Consider the following 16,946-nt stretch of genomic DNA (forward strand, 5'->3'; position numbering starts at 1 on the left):
TTGGTCGTCTATTAGTTGATTAGACTTAACCCTATCATTTAATGGTTGGATTTGACTAGGATATTCGGTGGAGGCGCCACACGCCTGCTGGAAAACCTAGGGCAAAATCATCACTAGAAGTTGCTTGGTGAAGCAAGTGGTTAAGAACCTACGAATAGGTGCATATGGGTTGGCCGAGCCACACTCAGGCCTATATGTGTTCTATTGGGTTCTAGTGCCCACTAAAGAATTAGGAGTAATTTTTCGAATTAGAGGTAGAGGCTACCAATTTGTATAAAATAGTGGAAATACCTTTAGACTAAAGTCCAAGTCTATTGAGTTTAGTCAATTCATGTACTAATAGCCAAATTTTTTTTTAATGCAGAAATGACCACTAATTTGTCACTTCGCTCATTGTTGGACAATGACAAGTTGACTGATCCAAATTTCAATAATTGGCATAGGAAACTGAAAATAGTGCTAGAGCATGAGAGGATTCTTTATGTGATAACGGATCAAGCACCCGAGCAGCCCGCTGCTAATGCATCAAGATCGGCCAGAGACACTTATCAGAAGTGGCTCAATGACCGGATCACTGTTTGATGCATCATGTTGGCAGCAATGAGTGATGAGTTTAGTAGGCGTTTTGAGAATACGCAGCCGGAAGATATCATTCAAGTGTTGAATGAATCATTCGGCGTTCCTGACGACGTTGAGAGGCACAAAACTAGTTGTGCTATCTTCAGCGCCCGAATGAAAGATGGAACCTCAGTAACTGACCATGTACTGTACATGATTGAGTTGATCGAGTGTCTAAGCTCTCTTGACTTTCCCCTTCATGATCAATTGGGGAAGGATGCCATACTAAACTCATTGCCTGGATCATACCGTCCATTTCTCACTCATTTTTGTATGACAAAACCTGTAGTGAATTATCACCAATTGTTGGGGTTACTACAGTCGTTTGAGAATGATCACCAACTTCTTAAGAAGACGGTGAACTTAGTGGGAGGTTCATCCAAGGGTCGCTTCTTTAAGAAAGGGAAAAAGAAAAATAAAATCCAAAAGAAACAGGTGCACCATGCTCAGCCTAGTCAGAAAAAGAATAAAAAGGCTGATCAGAGCAAGGCGGAGTGCTTCTTCTGCAAGAAGCAAGGACATTGAAAGAGGAATTGTCCTCTTTACATTGCATCCCTTGATCCGAACCGGCCTAAGAAAAGTGGGCAACCAGTTGCCAATCAAGGTACTTATATGATAACACCTTGCAATTTTTCTATTTGTGATAATTCGACCTGGGTATTGGATACCGGTAGTCCTTTTAATATTTACAATTCGTTGCAGCGGCTACAAGTCAGTAAGAGGTTTGAAGAAGGAGAAAGGTTCCTGAATGTTGGAGATAGAAGACCAGTTCCAGTTCTAGCTTTAGGAATTCTTAAACTTGAATTCAGCTCTTATGTAAATGTCCTTAGTGATTGTCACTATTGTCCAAGTTTTCTATTGAATATCATTTCTGTAGACCTTTTGGCCAAAAATGGTTATGAAATATCAATAAAAAAGGATTATTGCAATGTCATTTGGAATGGTGTTGTTGTAATGAATGGAATTCTGAGTAATGGCATTTACATTTTGTCACAGCCTGTTCATGTAATGTATAAATCCAATAAGCGCCCTAGAATAGATAATGTCATGGATGTCTACCTTTGGCATCATAGGCTAGGTCATATTAACAAGAACAGGATGAACAGGTTAAGTAAAGAGGAAATCCTTGATGTTAATGATTGTGAATCATTGACAACCTGTGAATCATGTCTTCTTGGTAAAATGACCAAATCATCTTTTACCGGAAAAGGTGAACGAGCCAGTGATCTATTGACCTTTGTACATTCTGATGTATGTGGGCCAATGAGCACAGATGCTAGAGGTGGGTATTCATATTTCATTATGTTTACAGACGACCTTTCTAGGTATGGTTATGTCTATTTAATGAGACATAAATCTGAATCATTTGAAATATTCAAATTATATCGTAATGAAGTAGAAAAACAAACTGGAAAGAGTATTAAAACTCTTCGATCAGATCGAGGAGGTGAATACCTCTCCAGTGAATTTTTGACATATCTAGGAGAAAATGGGATTCTCTCCCAATGGACACCTCCTGGTACACCACAATATAATGGTGTGTCAGAAAGGAGAAATCAAACTCTGTTAGACATGGTTCGATCCATGATGGGGTTTGCTAATCTGCCCATATCCTTTTGGGGATATGCTCTTGAGTCAGCCTGCTATATTCTAAATAAGGTTCCAAGTAAGTCTGTAAATAAAACACCACATGAGATGTGGACTGGACGCAAGCCGATGCTCTCTCACCTTAGGATTTGGGGGTGTCCGGCATACGTCAAACGTTTGAAGACAGACAAACTTGAACCCAAGTCTGACAAATGTTTCTTTGTTGTTACCCTAAAAAAACTAAAGGATATTACTTCTACATTGCTGAAGAACAAAAGTTGTTCGTAAGCAATAGAGCAATATTTTCTTAGAAAAGGAATTCCTTGGTGAAAGAACAAATAGCTCTAATGTTGAGCCTAGAGAAGTTCAACATGTAGAAGATCCGACACCATCTACTAAACCAGTTGAGTCAGATTTGATTAGATCAGATCCAGAACCCATATTAGATGCACCATTAAGACGATCGGGTAGAGTACCACGTCAGCCGGACAGATACTACGGTTTCTTGGTCCGGGATGGGGATCCTATCGAACTTGATGAAAACGATGAGGATCCGATCACATATATGGATGCAATGCAGAGGTATGACTCTGATAAATGGCTTGGAGCCATGCAATCCGAAATGGAATCCATGAAGGTCAATGATGTTTGGACATTAGTTAACCTACCAAAGGAATTAAATCCATAGGGTGTAAGTGGATATTCAAAAGGAAACGGGGTGCAGACGGAAAGGTAGAGACCTATAAAGCCCGTCTGGTTGCCAAGGGTTATCGTCAACGTTATGGCATTGACTATGACGAGACATTTTCTCCTGTGGCAATGCTCAAGTCCATTCGGATTGTGCTTGCGATAGCAGCACATTTAGACTATGAAATCTGGCAAATGGATGTAAAGACCATATTTCTAAATGGAGATTTAGAAGAGGAAGTGTATATGATACAACCTGAAGGTTTTACATCTGCAGATGAGTCTAAAATGTGCAAGCTTCAAAAATCCATTTATGGATTAAAGCAAGCTTCACGGAGTTGGAATATACGTTTTGATAAGGTAATCAAAACATATGGCTTCATTAAGAATGAAGAGGAACCTTGCATTTATAAATGGGCAAATGGTTCAGTTATTATATTCCTTATTTTGTATGTGGATGACATTCTTTTAATCGGGAATGACATTCCTGCATTACAAGGAATAAAGGTTTGGCTATCATCTCAATTTGCCATGAAGGATTTGGGAGAAGCATCTTACATCCTAGGGATGAAGATCTATAGAGATAGATCTAGAAGATTGCTTGGATTATCCCAATCCACATACATTGATACTATACTGAAGAGGTTCAGTATGATTAATTCCAAGAAAGGCTATCTTCCGATGGGCCATGGAATTAACCTCTCTAAAAGGGATTGTCCGACAACCCCTCAAGAAAGAGAGAGTATGGATAGAATTCCATATGCTTCGGCAGTGGGATCTATAATGTATGCCATGACATGTACTAGACCAGACGTGGCATACTCACTAGGAGTAGTGAGCAGATACCAGTCTGATCCAGGTAGTAACCACTGGAAGGTTATAAAAACCATCCTTAAGTATTTAAGAAATACTAAAGATCAGTGGCTTGTCTATGATGATTCTGACTTAAAACTTGAGGGATATACTGATTCAAATTTTCAGTCAGATCAAGATGATAGCAAGAGCGTGTCAGGATATATCTTCACTCTTAAGGGTGGGGTCATCTGCTGGAAGAGTTCCAAGCAGCATACAGTGGCAGATTCTACATGTGAAGCAGAATATATCGCAGCATCTGATGCCGCCAAGGAAGCTGTATGGTTGCGGAAGTTCATCACCGAGCTTGGAGTGACACCCTCCATTGATGGTCCAGTGCCTGTATTTTGTGACAATACTGGGGCCATAGCTCAAGCAAGAGAACCCAAAGCACATCAGCGGACCAAGTATATTCTACGTCGCTACCACCTGGTTCGAGAGATCATCGATCGAGCTGATATTGATCTTCAGAAGATTGACACAAAAGAAAATCTGGCTGACCCATTTACCAAAATCCTCGGCATCAAAGAGTTCGACGAACACAAGTCGAAGATGGGTATTAGATACTGTGCCGATTGGCATTAGGCTAAGTGGGAATTGTTAGGATTTGTATCCTAAATGTCAATCGTCAGCATATTGATGATTGAATTTTGTAAATGAATTGACAAATTAATAAGTGTTATTTGGCATTATTCATCATTTCATCTTCAAATAAACTCTTATATGATGAAGTCCTTAGGACTTATGTTATGATAAAGGAGGATTTATCTTTGAGTCCTTAAACTTGTTCGCGACCAAATGATATGTTGTTACTAGGACGATAGCATTATCGAGATTAGGTCGTTGTGTGACATATACGTTGGTTGTCCTCTTAACCAAGGAGTGTGGAGACACTGGTATGCCACACAGGTGAAGTGTAGGAGTACATTTTACTGAACGTGACCAATTCCGAAATGCACTACTGTCGAGAGATGTTCCGAGTGGATATGGGTATAAGTTTGGCTCTCTGACCTGAGACCGCAATCTGTGACTAGCAAGCAACTCACTATACTTTGGTACCGGACTACCTGAATTTCTAATTCAGTGATGGAAAGTCACTGGGTGCAGTCAAATACTTGCGTAGTCAGTTGTGAGTCAAGATGGAATTGACCCCTCCTGAAAACAGAAGGTAATGTCTTGTGATTAATTTAGCAAAACCTTGGCCAGGATAATCCCAGTGAGGAGTCATGTGATATCTAAAGTTAATCACATAATGGATGTACTAATTATAGGGTTGACAGTGAGCTCTAAGTCATCCTGGCATTAGGAGTCAAAGGGTTTGAATTATACAGTAACCATAGTTCAGGGTTCCAGAATATTTGCTTCGCATATATTCGGCCTATCCGGACGTCGGGTACCATTGCTAGATGGTCACATCGATTAGTGTAGGAAATTGTTCCTACACTACCGGCTTAGGTTCGAACCTATGAGGTCACACGCATAGAAGATTCCTGATTGATCAAGAAAGCTGATGAATGATTAAGAATCATTCAGGGGTAATTTGGTCAATTTGATTGGCAAATTATCTTATAAAATAATTAAAGTAATTATTGAAGAATTAATTAGTAATGAAATTACTAATAAACTCAATTTGATTGAGTAATTGTGCTAGGGATGAGCCAAATTGAATTGGATTCAAGTTTGGGCTCAATCAGGGTTTTGACCTGATTGGATTAAGTCAGAACCAAAAAGGACTTAAGCTGATCAAATTAATTTTAAATTAATTTGATCTTAATTGGGGATTGACCTAATTGGATTAGGTCCAACACAAAGTAATTAATTCAATTTGATTGAGTTTGGATGAGCCAAAAATTGAATTGGATTCAATTTGAGCTCAATCAGGGTCTGACCTGATTAGATTGGGTTCAACCAAATTGCTTTGTTTTAATCCGGGTTTGACCAAATTTGATCAGGTGCAACCCAAGAGGATTAGGCTCAGATGATGTGGCAATTAGTGGTGACATGGAATTGGATTTCATGAATTTTAAATAAACCAAAATTATTGCATGGCGCATGGACCCATTGCTTGACACATGGCGACATTGTTTGTTGTTTGAATTTGAATTCAAACATTAAGCAATATATTAAATGATTTCATACATCAAATAACTTTCCTAGCTGGCATGTGAACCTCTGAATCATGTAAATTCGAAATTCAAATGAAATATATGCGACAAGAGGTAGGAAAATTCTGCAGCTGCTAGCACTGTTGCGGAAGAAGATCCTTTAGGACTTCGCGTGTACTTATCGTAGAGGCCATTTGTGTGCGTGGCTGCGAAGTCAAGAATCAGATTCACAACTTTCATCCATCATAAAAGGTATTAAGGTCCGATTCTCCGAGGTTTTACCCTTTTTTGGGGCTCCTCACGGAGATATCTCCAGAATCTATTCGATGGATATTCGGAGATTAATTGGAATAGAGTTCTTAATTTTCAGATCTGATAGTTAATCATGCATAAAAGTTTTAGCATAATTGTTTAAACAATTCCGGCATAATCCTATGTGTTCTTAATGTGCTGATTTCTAGATTTGATCTTGTAAGCATGCATGAATTAAATTGTTTGATTCATTTTTCTGCTGTATTTTTGAAACTTTAAAAGAACTACGTGTGGCTTGATTCTCCTTGTGAAGGGGTACGTAGGCAACCCGATCAGGTTCAGCCATGGTTTTCAAAAAAAAAAAATAATTCAGTATGCTAAACACCGAAGAACCTAGGAATAACTTTCATCCTATTCTCATCAAGCACCCCCGAGTTCTCAAAGAAAAGGGACCATTTGTGAAATAAGTCATTCTAAGGACCTATCTAGTAAGGGAGATGCATTGTCTCATAAGATTGACCAACTGATGATAGGAGGATATTTCATTAACTCTTCCCAAGCACAAGTATGTGCTATCTGTTCTAGCCCATCCCACCCTATTCATGAGTGCCCCTCAGCACCCCAATTCTCTGAACTCGTGCAAAAATACGTCAATGCTGCTCAAAACACAGCCCAGACCGGGTAATGACCCATTTTCCAATACATATAACCCGGGATGGCAGAATCATCCAAACTTTTTTTGAAAGCAGCAAGCTTCGAATACTGCCCAACCCTACTCCCAAAATTTTCAAAATTCTTAGAATTTTCAAACCCCACAAAATATTCATCCCTACCGTCCCTCGACTCAATTTCAACACACTCCTCCTCCACCCCATAGAAACACTGCCTTTGAGGAGAAAGTGTTGACTGCCCTTCAAGGTTTGGAAACCATTACACAATTAGTGCACTCTCACACACAATCCATCGCCAAGCTAGAATCCTAAATGGGGCAACTAGCTAATGCACTAAACAAGCAAGAGGAAGGAAAGCTTCCAAGCTAACCACTAAGTAATCCTAGGGGACAATACATGGCTCAAGAAAATCAACTAAATACAATTCATCATGAACAAGCCAATGCTTTGATTACCCTAAGGAGTGGACGTGTACTAGACAATAAGATTGGGGAGGATAACAATAAGGAAGGTGAAGAAAAGGATAGAAATGTGTCAAATAAAAATCTAAAACCTTCTTCTTCTTCTTCAGCTAGTCCACCTTCTGCCAAAACTCACACCCCAAAGGCCCCATTTCCTGAAGCTCTTAATTCACCCTCTCCCTTTGGCAAAAAGAGAACTTCACTAGAGAAGATGATGGAGGTTTTCAAACAAGTCAAAATCAACCTTCCGCTTCTTGATGCTATTAGACAAGTTCCCTCCTATGCCAAATTTCTCAAAGTCCTTTGTACCCAAAAGCGAAAACCTAGGACACATGTGCCTAAAAAGGTCTTCCTAACTGAGCAAGTGAGTTCTATTCTCCAACACAACACCCCTTCGAAATTCAAAGATCCTGGTGCTCCCACCATCTCCTGTGTCTTAGGAAATAATTTCATTGATTGAGCACTCTTAGATCTTGGGGCAAGTGTCAACCTTTTACCTTACTCAGTTTATGAGAAACTTGGGTTAGGTAAGTTAAAACCAACCTCGGTATCCCTTCAATTGGCTGATCAATCTGTAAAAATACCACGTGGGATAATTGAAGATGTTCTTGTCAAGGTAGACAAATTCTATTTTTCAGTAGATTTCATCGTCCTTGATATGGAACATGAGCCTAATCCTAAGAAACAAATCCCCGTGATCCTTGGGCGCCCCTTTTTAGCAATAGCCAATGCATGCATCAATTGTAGAACGGGGGTAATGAACATATCATTTGGGAACATGAAGGTAAAATTAAATGTGTTCAATACAGCCGACCAACCCGCAAGGAAAGTTGAGTGTTTTATAATAAACAAAATAGATGTCCTCATAGAAGGATATGCAAAAACCATCCCATTGTGTCTGGTTGAAGACAATAAAATTAGCGCTTGTTGGGAGGCAACCCAATTCTCTTAGATTTCTTTAACATTGAGGACAATGTTAGGTTTAGGTTTGGAAGTATTTTTAAGTATTTTTAAGCATTTTTATTTTGTTTGTATCTCTTGCATTCGTTTTCACTTCACAATGTCATGTTTAGGTTTGGAGGTTTTCATCTGTATTTTCATCATAAAAAAATAAAAAAATTTAAAAAAATCTTTTTTTTAAAAAAAATTGTGTTCATTTTCATTTTTATAAATTGAAAAAAAGATAATAATAAAAAAGGGAGGTTTTAAAATCTAATTTCTATACATTAATGTGAGAATGATAAACACACAAAGTATATAAAATCTAAGCCCAATGACTAGTCGAAAGTAATGCAAAATTGAGTTCTTTCTATTAAGTCTCTCTTAGTAAGTTATAAGCTAATTTTATTACACCCTGGCCGACACTTCTAAGGTCTAGGTTCGACATTATGTTGATAGTATAGTAGCAACCTTGGACCCTGATGAATCATACTTATCTAATCCAAAAAAAAAATATTCATCAATAAAAATAGACTTAGTCAGGAACATCGAAAAGGGCTACCTATTGTCAAAGATCAAGTGGGTTTGTGATGAGGACTCCGAGCATAAGTCTGTAGGGAAGTCTTGATGCCCGACACCTTATACCAGCTGGTGTGAGAGTTGTCGACTGATTGCTCGTTACACGGAGAAATCACCACAAGAGTAAAAGTGCACAATTTATACATCTTTTATATAAAAAAATATTTATTGACCTTGAAAAAGACAATAGTGTGAAAGCCATCGTTGTAAAAAATTCGAGTAAACTGGAATATTACAGATAAAGCCCGTAAGGTCCTAAAGTAAATATCCACGACTCTCAAAATCCTGCAGATAAGATGATTTTGAATCAGTAAGCAGGTCCCTTCGACCAATCCTTAGAAACTACTAGTCTTAGCAATATTTTGGAGATCCGAATCCTTAGCTTGTGTACGGTCCAGATTTCACCGAGCACTCCAGTATGAATAAGTCTTACAACTTCCTAAATGGAAACTTAATGACTTCAACTTAGATTGCATACTAACTTAGAATTCGGGCTGACTTAGTAAATAAAATCGTGTGTGCTTTAAAATTCTTATCATTTATGTATCTTAAATTAGATGATAATAATAATAATAATAAAGGAGACTTATTTTAAGATTGAAGTTTGTGAGTATCTTCACTGAAAACCGTCACGAGACTATAACTCGTCCACTAGGGTAACCTAGGGGTTTAAAGCCTCATTGCATATGGTAAATGCAATCGTGATGCCTGTGAAAGTGAGTTAGAATTTTTCTTTTCTAATTTTATTTTGCTCGAGGACTAGCAAAATATAGATTTGGGGGTGTGATAAGTGCTGAATAATTTATAATTTAGTTATCTTTCTATAGCACTTATCAATGTTCTTAAACGGATAAATACTTATTTTACCATAAACTTAAATAATCATTGAAATAAATTTAATATATGTTAAGAAATAAATAATTTCTTTCTTAAGCTAAGTGCGAGTAATCCTAGAGACTCAATAACATTGGGTTTGAGCCCAATGCCCAGCTGCCATGCATGCACCCAACTTCAGCCAACTAGATTGAGATCAAGCACTGACCACTGTCCGTGGCTCCCCCAAGCAATCCAACGGTTCAGAAATTTCCATCTCCGCATCATGTTTCCAAACTAAGCGAAACAGGGGAGACCTTTGCTTTAAATTCATATATTCCCATTTTCACGTCAAAATAGAGCAAAAAATGATTTTTTTTGCTTTTCTCTTTCCCAGCGCTGAAACAGGGGAGACTCTTTGATGCCGATGATTCGAATCCTCCCCCACCGAAGCAACCCGATCCTCCATCCTCGCTTCAAAACAACGGGACCTTGTATCAGCCGCGTGCCAGATCCACCTACGAGGCACCTTCATCCCTGGGTATTCCGCCATCAGCCGCAAGTCCTGGCTGCTCATGAAATCAGCCGGGCATCTTCCGCACCCAAGCATCTGCAGCATCTCCTCTTCCAGATTCCCAGCTCCAAGACGTGAACAGCTCCTCCCAGCATCGCATCCCAGCCGCTCGTGAAGTCAGCCATCCTTCCGCATCAGGCGTCTGACGATCCCACGTCCGTTCCTTCCGCGATCCAAAGAAGGAAGTCGTCCAGAGCGATCCGCCCAGCAATTTCACAACCAAATCTCTTCCGTGATCAACGCTCCCAGCATCCCGTGAGACCAGGCGTGAGCCCAAGCATCTAGCCATCCCCTTCTGCCGGATTTGAGCCGTTCCAGCCATCCGCGATCTGTCCTCCGCTTCTTCTCCCACGATGCATTCCATAAAGTTTTCGGAGCCAGCCATCACATTGATCCCGCGGCCAGCTCCCATCGAATGAGCATCCCGGATTCGCATCCCCACCAGCGCGATCCCAGGGGATCCATCATCGGGTGAGAGTTGTCTATATGAAGAAGCCATCGACAAGGGAGAAAAGGAGGGAGAGAGGGGAAGAGCTCGGTTCAAAAAGAAAGAAAGGAAGAACAGAGCATGCTCTGTTCTGAAGAGAAAGGAAGAAAAAAATAAAAAAATAGAGAGGGTTTGAGACGGATGGCAGAGGAGTTTTTTCGCATACCAATGGAGATGACGAGCACCATGAGCAGCTAAACCTCGGTTTAGGGATTTGATGAAGCCATAGAGGAGTATTCGTTTTGTTTTTATTGACTTGAGTTTGTATTGTAAGATTGTTGCATGATGAAGAATTTATCAATTGATCTAATGATTTATTCAGTTTATGTGAATCATTTATCTTGCATAAAATATTTTATATAGATTGGTCTATTTCATCAAATCCAACACCTGTGATTTGGAGGAGATATTCATGTGACATTGATTTCATGTTTAATGATTTAATGATCAGATGCATCATGCTAGGTTAGACAGGTCATGCTTATCGTTAGGGTAGATGGTTTGTGCTAGACCTAGATGATTCATGCTGGAAATTAGTTATAATTTTTTTATGATTGCTTTGGCTTGTAGTCGGAAGCAATCAAGTCATAAATACAACTCAATCATTGAAAGTGTCATGGATATAAATCTATCGATGGATTCTAGCCCTAAACACCTCTCTCCATAGATAATTCATACTATTACATCCATATTAATTCTTAGTTTTTATCATTTACTCTAACTTTTACCCTTTGAAGTAATTATTTAAGAAAAATAACTTGTCTCCAATCCCTATGGACCGACACCCATAATCACTATCTTACAGGATACGTGCTATTGCGTGGTTTATTTTTGAAATTGAAAGAACCGACCAATTTCCCTGAATCTTCTAGCTATGATGATCAGGCAGATGCGAGAAGCCATATGCAAATCGAGAGTTTCTTTGCCCTACGGTATGATACTCATCCTGACATTCAGGCAGCATGACATATGTGTGGAGGGAGAGATATCCAGACATCTGCTATTTACCGACACCTACACTGCACGGTCCTTAGTTCGCTTGGGTTATGAGAAGGTGGACGGTCAGTGGGTACGTGGAGGTGCAGGGATATATGCACCAGAGGGTGATGTACCAGAGATTGAAGACTCTATCCCTAAGCCTGAGATATCTGCGGATTATCCTACAGCACCTTCAGAGGCTGGACCTTCGTTATTCACACCTACAGGATGTACATAGGAGTTTTGGAGTAGGATGACATAGCTTGTGTCAGCTCAGGTGAGGACCCTCTCTGATGGCATGATGCGTAGGATGGACAGTATGACTGCTGAGATTAGAGACCTCAGAGACCAGGTGACAACATTAGAGAGAAAGAGAGGCTCATGGTCCATCTGTGCCCCGAGCAGCTGAGTCAGAGGTTTCGGTACAGAGTCACCCAGCTCACCGAGGTCCACGACAGACTCAGTCCCATCAGGCCAGACCTCCCCTCGCCACTTATGCTACGAGAATGAGGACTATATCACAACCCTTAGATTCCTCCTAGGCCCGAAGATAGTACTACAGGAGTCCATCATGATTAGTGCCTAGGATTTATCTAATTCTCATATGCATTTTGCTTTCTTGATGTACTTTGCACCTTAATTAAAAAACATTGTACTTTTGGCATTAGTGTACTATAATGTTTTCTTTTGATCAATGAAATTTGGATTTTATCGTTTATTGCTTCTACCTATCTATTGCTATACATTCTTTTGATGATAACAAAAAGGGGGAGAAGTAAGAAAAGAAAGAAGCTGCGATATAGGGAGAGAAATAAATTTGCAAATTATAGGAAGAGATGATATACACATAAGGGGGAGCAATATGTAACAATGAAAATTTTCAAAACAAGAAATCTGAATTTTCAATCAAAATTTCTGAATTTGGCACATACTTCTTATGCCTCATACATAACCTGAAACTCTTGCTTAATCTCAAATTTTTGAAATTTCATCTTTAATGAAATACAAAAGAAAGGGGGAGAAAATCAAAAGTTCAAATTGGCAATATTTGTATGAAAGAGGGGAAGTCTTCACTTTCAAATTTGAAAAGCTAAAATTCAGCAATTTGAGCTCTTTCTAAAACAAAACTCCTAATTTTAATATAAGTGTCAATCTACTCATGCTCAATGTTTCGTAATCATCAAAAAGGGGAAGATTGAGGATGATAGTGTTATTTCAATGATTAACACAACCATTGAAGGAATATCAAATTAATAATACAATTTAACGTGATACATCACTAATGAATATGACACCCTCAATACATTCATAATATATTAAGAGAATGAGATCAAGACGTCTTCCAATGATTAACAACAAGATAAAATTTGTAGTAGAAAAGGGATAGAGAACTCTTAATTCTAATTCAGCAAAGTTTCAAGTGAAATATACTCTTAAGGGCAAAACAATGATTTTCATTGTTAAGAGTATGTAGCTCTATCGTGGCACACACTCAAAATTGCTTGAAATATGTTTCATTGATTGTATGAATTAGTCTAACCTAAAGATGCAGGAAAGTGTGGATTGAGTCGACCCCAAGCTAAGTGGAGTCGACCCTGGCACACCATGGAACCATCTGGCACACCCATGCAAAAATGGCTCAGATGAACAGTAAGTGGAGTTGACCCCATATATCTTTGAGCCGACCTCAAGTGAGGAGCCGACCCCAAAGAACCTTGAGCCGACCCTAGTTTGAAGCCTTAAGAAAACAACTCTCTGGAATTCACTGAGAGGGCCAACCCCAAGATTCCTTGAGCCGACCCCAGCTGGAGCCGACCCCAGGAACACTTGAGTCGACCCCAATGGAGCCGACCCCAACTGAACATGAGTCGACCCCAAGGTTATGTGTTCAAAACCATGTCTCTGGAATCCCTGAGAGGGTCGACCCCAATGGAACTTGAGTCGACCCCACTGTAGCATGGGTCGACCCCAAGAAAGCTTGGGTCGACCCCAAGAAAGCTTGAGTCGATCCCAGTGAAAACAGCCGAAAATACAAGATTTTGTGATTCCTTAGAAGGCCGACCCCACTGTAGCAGGGGTCGACCCTAGAAAAAATTTGGTCGACCCCAGAGGAAGTTGAGTCGATCCCAAGTCTGATGAACAATAAGTTGAGTCGACCCCAGAAAAGTTTGGGTCGATCCCAGCACGAGCAAAGGCATAACGGCTAGTTCTGCAGAAGTACTTTTTGACCTCCCAACGGCTAGTAATAGATAGTTTTTCAAATCTAACCAATGAGGAGTGACCAATAGAGGTGGGCAAGTATTTAAAGTGATACTATTCATCAGAGGAAGGATCTTTTGCAAAGAAATCAAAGTTCATTCAAGAAAAAGCAAGCCCTATCATTCTTCATCAAGGTTTTCCATTTAAGTCTCAAAAAGGAGGTGGTTGAGCAATCTGAGTGTGCATTCAAAAGCTCCACCAAACCATTATAAAGTGAAGGAACCTTGGGAAAGAAGAGAAGAGCATCCTCAAAGCGATAACTATTTTTTCATCTTTTCTATTAGTGTAAAATTGTTATATTTGCTCTTCTAGGAGTTTCAAACTCTTTCTTCTTTATTACTTTGTAAGGTTTGTTGGTGAGCCCATAAAACCAACGGTGAAGGTTTGTTGGTGAGCCCGTAAAACCAACATAGATTTTTGGTGATCCCGAAAAACCAAAGTGTAAAAGTTTTTGAATTGTGAGCCCGGAAAATAATCCAACTGTAATCCGCGGAATTATAGTGAATTCCTAAGGGAACGCTTGGGGAGTGGACGCAGGTGCTTAGAAGAGCACCGAATCACTATACTTCTTGTGTGTTTATATTGTGTAATTTTTTTAACTTCACTACACGCACTCAATTAATATTAACTAAACCACTCACTCATCAATTGATTTAATTAAAGGATTAAAAAATTTAGAAAAACCAATTCACCTCTTCCTCTTAGCTTGTCACCTTGGGCAACATAAATGAGTGTTCTAGACACATGTTAAAGAATGAAACTTAAAATGTGATTAAGAAAAGCAATTAAAATAGAAGAGAAATATTCAAAATACTTCATCTCTCTATGTTATACTTTACTTATTAATGGATAATTTACTAATGATTAATCAATTTTCGTTGAATATCTTTTTGAGTCCTCTATATGCTTGATTGAGAGTTTTAATATCCATGTCATCATTTTTTACTAAATATAAGCATGAATATGTGTATGTTCTTGAAAAATATGCATTATAAATACCAAGATTAAAGAAATTTTTTTTTAGCATATAAAATTAACTCATGCTAGAATGGACCTAATTCTAAAAGATCTTGTCATTGGCTTACTTAGATTATTTTCTGCAAGTTCAAAATTTGCTATGCATGTTAACTAAGGAAAAAAAATAAGATTCAATTTCTAAATCTAAAGATGTTGTTTCCATCACTAAGTTTTCAAAAGCTTACATTGGATTTATTCTTGGCAAATAAAATTGAAGTATTTTCTGTATTTGCTAAAAATTCAAATGGAAAAGGTTTGCAAACTGTGAAGATAAAGTCATGACACAATGTTGAAAACCAAAATTCTGATAAGGTTGATATAGAAAATAAAATTGAACAGAATATTTTTTGCATCAAGCACACCATAAGTAAAATAGGATTAATAGAATCCTTGAAGAAATAAAAAAGACAATGTAGTATGATAGTCATCTGCTTAAATAATTTTTGTTAAAAACTATCATCACTGCTTGTCATACATATGGTTTTTATTAGATCTATTTTTGATAAAAACTCCTTTTGGTCTTCTGAAAAATAGAAAATGAACAATTACATATTTCTCATGTTTTTCAGTCATACATGTTATGCTTGATATGTCTTTATAAAAAGAATGCCAAATCTGATAAAAATATTCTTGTCATTGGGTATCATTCATCAAGCAATGCATATATAATATTCAATAAAAAGATTCTAGTTGTAGAAATATCAATTCATTTTATTCTTTATGAGACACCAAAATCAGATTATATGATATGTATATGATTAATCTTTTTACTTACATATGACAATCTGAAACTAAAACACCTTAAGAAAAATGAACAAGATTATAATTGGTGAAGTTAAACTAAATCATTTTTAAAAGAGATAGAATTTGAAATCTTGCTGATAAAATCTGAAAACTTATTAATAATTAGAACCAAATTGAGTTTTTCAGAAATGCACTTAATGAAGAAAAATTGGTGACTACTAAAAGATTCAATCAAGAAAAGATGAAATAGATCTTGATGAAATTCTTGCGTGATTAGAAGTAAAGATCACCATTATCATTTGCTTGTTTTATGAGCTTTATATTCTGTGTAGAATGCACTTCTATGTGGTTATTTCATTAAAAAAGATCTATGTAGAATAACCACCTTATTTGAAAACACTTATTACAAATATGATAAAGTAATATATGATTTAGAACAGGCACCAAAAGCATGATATGAAAGCTTGAGTAACTTTTTGATAGAAAGCAATATTGATAAATCTATGCATCAAAAAGAAAAATTTGCAATATCTTATCTGCTTAAAGTATACATTGATGACATCATTTGTGGTGCTACTAATGAAGCTTTATGTGAAATTTTTATTGAGCTCATGTAGGATGAGTTCGAAATGGGTAAAATGGATGAACTAACCTTTTCTCTCGAACTCCAAACTATGACAAACAAGGTAGGGGATCTTCACTGGCCAAAGTAAGTTCACAAGAATATTCTTATAGAAGTTTGGCATGAAGAAAAGTATGCATATGACCCCATGTTGCAGAATTTGAAAAAGATGAGCAAAGTAATTCTATTGTCTGAACCTGTATTATTATAGATCAAATTTTATGCTTATATGCAAAGATATCAAATTAATTCTAATGAATCATATTTAATTGATATCAAAAGACTCATAAAAATCTATTAAAAAAATAAAATTTAAGATTATGAATTAATGAAGTACTTAAGAATTTTGACATCAAGCAAGATTCTCATAAGATGTAATGATTCTAATGTTAAAAATTTAATGAAGAATCCAATTCTGCTCTTTAATTACATGAAAATAAGATATTATTTCATAAAAGATCACACTCAAACTGAAAGGATCATAATTGGATCAATTAATATTGAAGTTACATATTTAAATAGGAGGAGCTTAATTGAAAAGAATTGATTTTGATCCTTGACATGATTATTCCTAATGCTTTAATACATTATGTTATGATTTAATGCATATTATGTTTTGCATATAACATGTGACATTCAAAATTTGAAATATGTTTTTAACTCTGCACACAAGTTTTTACTTCATTTTTATCTTTGAAGTA

The sequence above is a fragment of the Phoenix dactylifera genome, chromosome 6 (genome assembly GCF_051530095.1).
Source record: "Phoenix dactylifera cultivar Ajwa chromosome 6, Ajwa_hap1_PhDact_Kaust_v1.1, whole genome shotgun sequence".
NCBI classification, from domain to species: Eukaryota; Viridiplantae; Streptophyta; class Magnoliopsida; order Arecales; family Arecaceae; genus Phoenix; species Phoenix dactylifera.